This window comes from Ranitomeya imitator, chromosome 1 (assembly GCF_032444005.1).
Source record: "Ranitomeya imitator isolate aRanImi1 chromosome 1, aRanImi1.pri, whole genome shotgun sequence".
In the NCBI taxonomy this organism is placed as follows: domain Eukaryota; kingdom Metazoa; phylum Chordata; class Amphibia; order Anura; family Dendrobatidae; genus Ranitomeya; species Ranitomeya imitator.
Genome location: NC_091282.1, coordinates 1,192,690,686 through 1,192,697,993, shown reverse-complemented (window position 1 = coordinate 1,192,697,993; position 7,308 = coordinate 1,192,690,686). Strand labels below are relative to the sequence as shown.

Here is a 7,308-nt window from a genome sequence, read left to right as displayed (position 1 = left end):
TTTGGATACAGCAGTTTTATATTGTTCATCTATGATATTAGCTGGAGCAGGGTAATACATTCTGCTCCTCGTCCACTTAGACTATGTTCACACGTTGCGTTTTTGCTGTATTTTTTGCTGCAGGCAAAACCTACTCTCTTGGCAGGAATAAGAAGCTGTTTACGAAAAGAAGACTTTGCGTTGTTTTTATTGTCTCTTGTGCATGCTGAAACATTTTAGTGCCCCCCCCCCCCCCGAAAAAAAAAGTGATGTATCTTCCTTAGGTTTTTGCACAAAATACGCAGTAAATCCTGATATCTGCATTTTTGCTGCATTTTTGCACTCAGTACTTACTATGGCTGAAAAAACCCTGCAAAAACGCTGAAAAAAGTGACACTGCAGTTTTGAAATACAAAACAGTTTTCCAATTCAGTCGGGAAAATTAAACAATGTGTGCGGGAGATTTCTGGAATCTCAGGGCTTTTGCTATCACTGTAAAACGCAACTTGTGAAAAAAGGCAGCAAAAAAAACGCAACATGTGGCTGTAGCCTCTCTTTGTTGTGCTGCTTGTTACAATGTATCAGCGGAGTGTAAAATGTATCAGTCTGCAGCTCTTTCACTCACAGAGGATGGTCTAGACTGGATTCAACTGTAACAAACCCCCAGCTGTGAGCAGTATTAGAACTTTAAGCATTTTCAACCAGAAACCTCAAGACATTTTCCATTTTGAGACACTAAACAGAAATCTTAAAAATGTCGGTAAACTGATGGAAGCATGATGGAAGGTTGCGGAGCGCCGGCTGCGTAACACCTCGGGATTCGATGGTCTTCAGATGGGTAATCATTTGTCTTCACCTCTTCTTACAGGATGTTTTCCTGGCAGAGTTATAATGGATTGTGAATCGGAGGTTGTTGTGTAAGCGACGCGCGTCTCTACCTAATTATCACCTATAAGGATCAGAAGCCCGAGCCCGTCTGGTACTGTCAGTGCCGGGAGGGAAGAGGCGTCCGCTGCACGGAGGATTGTCTGCAGCAACGGAGCTTCTATTCACTGCATGGTTACGGCATGAAATGCCCGATGCTGGGTGGGGGTGTGGGGTAAGTTAAGGAAGGTGCCATCAAAAAATACTTTTTCTACGACTGAAAAAATGCAAAGTGTTAATGTTTTCATTTTTTACTATCATTTGTTTTTAATGGAAAATTTTAAAAGGTTTGATATTTTCCACTTTTAAACACTGGGGTGCATTGGGGTGCACTATTCCAGGACTCCTCGCTTACAGTATGTCTTTCTCTGATCGTCTTGCTACGCTGGCTTTCACCTCCCCTGCCCAGCATCCTCTCCTGCCCAGCGTCTCACCCACAATTTCCCAAGCCAGCAGCCATTAACCTGGTCGGGCGACGTCCTCTGAGTCCCCCAGATTCTATACGCTGCCTTTTTAGCCAGTTATGGGTGGATGTGGCTGTGACTCTTATAGATGTCACACTCCCCGGTTTCTTAGCTGAACCTTGAAGATTTCCACTAAATTGGGGCCGGTCCCCTGACTGTGACCTGGTCCCTCCACCAGACACTGGTCAGTCTGAATGCGGGCCCCACGGGTGGCTTCTGCATTTCCCGTGCCCCTAGGACCCCTTCTGTCCTCCCGGGAGCTTCTATCTGTCTCTCTCTCACACTTCTCTCCTCAACTACACTCTTCACTCCTCTTCCTTCGGTCTCCAAGGACCAACTACTCCTCAGCGCTGTCCTCCCGCTTTCTAAGCCCCTCCCCTTTTTCCTATCTACCCCACCCACTCCCACCACCCAGGCCTATCCAGTCTGAGATGAGGCCATCCTCCCTAAGGGTACGCCCAGGTGCCCCAACTGTAATAATGTGTGTGTTGGGTGTGAGTGTTAGGCCGGCGTCACACACAGCGTAAAACAATACGGTCCGTATATTACGGCCGTAATACACTGAAAAGTCCCGAAAAAAGTGGTCCGTAGCTCCTCCGTAGGCAGGGTGTGTCAGCGTTTTTTGCGCATGGCATCCTCCGTATGTAATCCGTATGGCATCCGTACTGCGTGGTTTTCTCGCAGGCTAGCAAAACCAACATACCGCTATAGAAGTGATCCATGTGTCCCAAAAAGAAAAGAAAATATATATATACTGTCTATATATATATATATATATATATATATATATATATATATATATATATATATATGTCAGTAGACACATATATTAGAGAGAAAAGCCGGTAATTCAGTGCGGTGTACAGTAAAATCACACTGACAGCTTACAGTAGAATAGGTAGAATAAATGTGTACACATAGAATAGGTATATATATATATATATGTCAGTGAGACACATATATGTATATATATTAATATTTATTCCAGCGCTATACAGCTTGAAAGCCGGTAATTCAATTACCGGCTTTTTCTTTCTCCTTCCTAAAACCCGACATGATTTGAGACATGGTTTACATACAGTAAACCATGTCTTCTCTCCATTTTTTTTGCAGATTCCACACTACTAATGTCAGTAGTGTGTATCTGCAAAATTTGGCCGTTCTAGCTCTTAAAATAAAGGGTTAAATGGCGGAAAAAATTGGCGTGGGCTCCCGCGCAATTTTCTCCGCCAGAGTAGTAAAGCCAGTGACTGAGGGCAGATATTAATAGCCTGGAGAGGGTCCACGGTTATTGGCCCCCCCCGGCTAAAAATATCTGCCCCCAGCCACCCCAGAAAAGGCACATCTGGAAGATGCGCCTATTCTGGCACTTGGCCACTCTCTTCCCATTCCCGTGTAGCGGTGGGATATGGGGTAATGAAGGGTTAATGCCACCTTGCTATTGTAAGGTGACATTAAGCCTAATTAATAATGGAGAGGCGTCAATTATGACACCTATCCATTATTAATCCAATTGTAGTGAAGGGTTAAATAAAACACAAACACATTATTTAAAATTATTTTAATGAAATAAAAACAATGGGTGTTGCAGTATTTTATTCAACGCCCAATCCAGTCACTGAAGACCGTCGTTCTGTGAGTAAAAAAACATAATAAACCAACAATATACTTACCCTCCGCAGATCTGTAACGTCCAACGATGTAAATCCTTCTGAAGGGGTTAAAACATTTTGCAGCAAGGAGCTGTGCTAATGCAGGCTGCTCCTCGCTGCAAAACCCCAGGGAATGAGGCTAAAAATAGATCAATGATCTATATTTAGCTTCATTTGCGGTGAGGCGCCCTCTGCTGGCTGTTCATAGATCGTGGGAAATTACCTAGAAAGCCAGGGAGCTTTCTAGGTAATTTCCCACGATCTATGAACAGCCAGCAGAGGGCGCCTCACCGCAAATAAAGCTAAATATAGATCCTTGATCTATTTTTAGCCTCATTCCCTGGGGTTTTGCAGCGAGGAGTAGCCTGCATTAGCACAGCTCCTTGCTGCAAAATGTTTTAACCCCTTCAGAAGGATTTACATCGTTGGACGTTACAGATCTGCGGAGGGTAAGTATATTGTTGGTTTATTATGTTTTTTTACTCACAGAACGAGGGTCTTCAGTGACTGGATTGGGCGTTGAATAAAATACTGCAACACCCATTGTTTTTATTTCATTAAAATAATTTTAAATAATGTGTTTGTGTTTTATTTAACCCTTCACTACAATTGGATTAATAATGGATAGGTGTCATAATTGACGCCTCTCCATTATTAATTAGGCTTAATGTCACCTTACAATAGCAAGGTGGCATTAACCCTTCATTACCCCATATCCCACCGCTACACGGGAATGGGAAGAGAGTGGCCAAGTGCCAGAATAGGCGCATCTTCCAGATGTGCCTTTTCTGGGGTGGCTGGGGGCAGATATTTTTAGCCAGGGGGGGGCCAATAACCGTGGACCCTCTCCAGGCTATTAATATCTGCCCTCAGTCACTGGCTTTACTACTCTGGCGGAGAAAATTGCGCGGGAGCCCACGCCAATTTTTTCCGCCATTTAACCCTTTATTTTAAGAGCTAGAACGGCCAAATTTTGCAGATACACACTACTGACATTAGTAGTGTGGAATCTGCAAAAAAAATGGAGAGAAGACATGGTTTACTGTATGTAAACCATGTCTCAAATCATGTCGGGTTTTAGGAAGGAGAAAGAAAAAGCCGGTATTGGAATTACCGGCTTTCAAGCTGTATAGCGCTGGAAAAAATATTAATATATATACATATATGTGTCTCACTGACATATATATATATATATATATACCTATTCTATGTGTAGACATTTATTCTACCTATTCTACTGTAAGCTGTCAGTGTGATTTTACTGTACACCGCACTGAATTGCCGGCTTTTCTCTCTAACACCGCTGCGTATTTCTCGCAAGTCACACTGCTTGTCCGTGTGTAATCCGTATTTTTCACGCTTCCATAGACTTTCATTGGCGTATTTCTTGCGCAGTACGGTGACAAACGCAGCATGCTGCGATTTTGTACGGCCGTAGAAAGCCGTATAATACTGATCAGTAAAATACGGCAAATAGGAGCAGGGGCATAGAGAATAATTGTGCCGTATTTTTTGCGAGTTTTACGGACGTAGATTCTGCGCTCTTACGTCCGTAAAACTCGCATGTGTGACGGCGGCCTTAGAGTCCTGTGTAGTGCCCCCCTCCTTACCCGATAGTGGGATACCACACCTCTGGATGAGGTGCAGTACCTCTGTGGTGCTGGACCCTCAGGGGCGCCACATTTGCATCGGACCAATTTTCTTTTTGTTATTTTTTAAAATGTAAAAGAAAAGGAAATGTGTCATCTGTAACGTTAGGCCTCTTAGATCTCATTTCATCTTCAACTTGCTTAACTGTTCACAATAACAGTAATTTTGACCAGGGGTGCACAAACTTTTACATTCCAGTGTACATGCACTTTTGTAATTAATTGCTGATTAACATTTTCAGCAGTTCTTTAGAAATTAACACTTATTTTTATTTTCCAGCTCTCTGCCTGGGAGACCGGCCACGGCTGCTATCTTGTGTGCCAGTGGTCCTGGCAGCTTCCAAACAGATCTGGAGCCTGTAAGCGCTGCACACACTCTGCTCGCTAGCTGCAGTGGTCGGTTTCCTAGGCAATGAGCTGTAAGAAACAGAAAAGTGTTAATATTGCTAGAATGTCAGAAAAATTTAATAAGCAGTAAATTGCAAAAATTGCTAGTCCCAATAATACTCCTATAGAAAGATTGGAATAATCCTTCAATCACCAATGTAAATATATACGGGGAAAAAATAGTGTCTGTAGCAGCGAAATCAACCAAACCATCAGCAGAGAAATTGCTATTTTTCTGCAGCTGTTTGATTTTCAGCAGCTATTGGAGACGTATTTTCGTCACAGAGTCGCCCAGAGAAATGCACGACGACTGCTCTCTATAAATACAGGCACAAGTCTTGTTCCTGCAGCTTGCACTGCTCTCCACCACCAGGTGGCGCTGCAGGTAACGTGTTGTACATGGCGGCTGATGGGACTGGAGTGTTGTACAGGAAGGAGAAGAGGTGAGAATTCATCCAGGATGTGGCCCCCAGGAATCCAGGGGGTGTCTCCGTTTTTAAAGAGGTGCAAAGTTTGGTAAAAGGTAACATTTTGGATGGGAGTGAACTTCTTGGTGCTATGGTGTATGTGGGCATCCTGCAGGATACGGGGCAGCGGGCAACATCTGATCGCTATAAAAGCTACAAAACATTCGGAGTTCTGTTCAGTTTCCGCCTTTTTTCCTACGTTTCGGCTCCGTGTGCACGCGGGAAAAAAACGCTGAATAAATATTTGCATGAATTTCGGCTCGCGGTAACACTGATTAACGACTCGCTCGTCTTTCTTCTTAATTAACTATTACTATTTCATCTGCAGTGTGAAGGAGACACCCATGGCTTTCTTCACCATCACCAACAATACTAGGAGGTAAAATCCCACGGGGAATCTGTAAGGTCGCGATCAGGAGACTGGCGGGAACGGAGACCTCACAGCGGTAATGAGCAAAACGAACGCTAATGAGCCGCGCGGACAGCGGGTAACGGCGCTGATGGACTTTGTAATGTTGTTGTCGGCTGTATTCAGATTTCCTCCGCGGCGGCATCCAGCCTAATGTTACCTAATTAGCGCGTCCAATAAAGTGGCGGAGAAGTTAGCGGCTCGCTGCTTTATTCCCGAGCTGCTCGTTAGCGCTTGTCAGGAGGGTCGGGGGTCGCAGGCGGAGGGGTCACAGACTTTGGGCTTGTTTAGAAGTTTAACTAACGATTCCTCTGCAATTAGGGAAAGTAACAGAATTGTAAGAAGGCGTCAGACGAGAGGCGACCCGAATGTTACCTCCGCGATCGGGGGAGGTAATTAATGGAGGTGGATCGTAAGTCTGCATATTACATGACGTTTCTTTAGTAAAGTCTCCGGATGAGCGCGTCTGCCGAGAATTCAGATTTAGGTCAAATTTATCGAATGCGCCTATTGTTGTTAAAAAGTCATTTCTTATTCTCCAAGGTCTCCAAGATGGCACACTAAAGGGTTAAAAGTAATGAAAATCGCCATTCACGTGTCCCCTACACCGCTGTTCCCGAAGGCGGCAATAAAGGGTGAAGAGCAGAGCGGACGTGGAGCTTCACTTATGGCCTCACTACGTTGGCCGCTGTCCTGTCCACCATCCTTTACACTGCAGATTTAGCGCCAATCTATGATCCTCCATCTGTGTCTGATCTAAATCTCTGGCTGCCGTTTTGTCACTTCCCCATGCTTTACACTGCAGCACTGATACATTCGCACACACTTTTCAGGGACCCCAGTTTAGCCCCAGGATCTACTGCAGGGGTCTGAACTCCAGCAAAGTCTGGCCACTGATTTCTCCATCCACCGTGCTGTGCGCCATTTTGAAGAATTTGACGATCAAAACATTTGCAAATATTGCAAAAGAAAAATAGAAAAGTAACTTGAAAAATATTAGAAACGTGCAAAAATTGTTTTATTATTATACAATAAAATCTAATATATAAAGCTGAATGTATGTATGTATGTATCTATGTCCGGGATTGGCATCTGCACCGTCGCAGCTACAGCCACAAAATTTTGCACGGTCACACGTCTGAACCCCGAGAGCGTCATAGGCTATGTTGTGAGGCAAAATTTTTACCCCGCGCATTCCAATTCACCAAACAATTTTGCCCCTATCTACATAATGGGGAAAAAGTGAAAGGAAAAGTGTTGGAGGCAAATTGACAGCTGCCAGATGTGAACAAGGGGGACTTAAAGAGTGAGAGCGATGGCGCCAAAGAGTATATACCGTACAGTTGCTAAGGTGGGGACCCGACATGAGATACTCAC

At 44.2% G+C, this 7,308-nt stretch overlaps 1 long non-coding RNA gene across 1 annotated transcript; it reads left to right on the top strand.

The window, feature by feature from the left end:
* The first annotated feature begins 632 nt into the window (after positions 1 to 632).
* Positions 633 to 6,127, top strand: LOC138658359 (uncharacterized). Its single transcript, XR_011317467.1, has 2 exons — positions 633 to 817; positions 5,851 to 6,127. It is a non-coding gene; the product is annotated as an uncharacterized lncRNA (long non-coding RNA).
* Positions 6,128 to 7,308: the final 1,181 nt, after the last annotated feature.